The sequence below is a fragment of the Otolemur garnettii genome, unplaced genomic scaffold, assembly GCF_000181295.1.
Source record: "Otolemur garnettii isolate 467f Iridium unplaced genomic scaffold, OtoGar3 scaffold00275, whole genome shotgun sequence".
Lineage (NCBI taxonomy): Eukaryota > Metazoa > Chordata > Mammalia > Primates > Galagidae > Otolemur > Otolemur garnettii.
This window is the reverse complement of record NW_003852670.1, coordinates 42,716-43,184: the sequence shown is the minus strand read 5'-3', so window position 1 is coordinate 43,184 and position 469 is coordinate 42,716. Positions and strand designations below refer to the sequence as shown.

The 469-nt window shown below is 33.0% G+C and overlaps 1 protein-coding gene across 1 annotated transcript in view; it reads left to right on the top strand.

Annotated features, from left to right (window-relative positions):
* Positions 1-469, top strand: part of WAPL (WAPL cohesin release factor) — a 93,016-nt gene that overhangs the window by 51,562 nt on the left and 40,985 nt on the right. The window lies entirely within an intron of this gene.

Below are 469 nucleotides of genomic sequence, written 5' to 3'. Positions count from 1 at the left end.
TTGAAGTTATGTTTTTACATTCATTCTCTCACATGTTGTATGTGTTACTAAAAAACGAAGATCATAGTTTTATTTTTATTTTATTTTTTACCTTATGTAACAAATTTATTAGGACATCTCCGCATGTGAGGGGTATAAAAATGAAACCGTTGTCTACTTAAGCAATAGTAGCCCCTCAGAAGTAGGATATGAGGAGCCATCTTTTCCACTGGGCAGTAACTCCTTTCATGGCAACTCAGCCAGCTTCTGGACCTTTCTGTCACTTTTAGTTATTGGAATAGTTTATTTTGTTCCTTAAGACTCAATTGAAGATCATAGTTTTATAAACAAAATCTCTGATTACTTCAAGCCATGTATTTGAAGATTAAAGGACAGAATTTGTAGAGGATGGAGTAGATGAGACGTTTCTTTTCCGTGTAGTCTATCTTTGTTTAATCAGTTTCCACTTGAAAGTGAAGTTTTTTTTTTT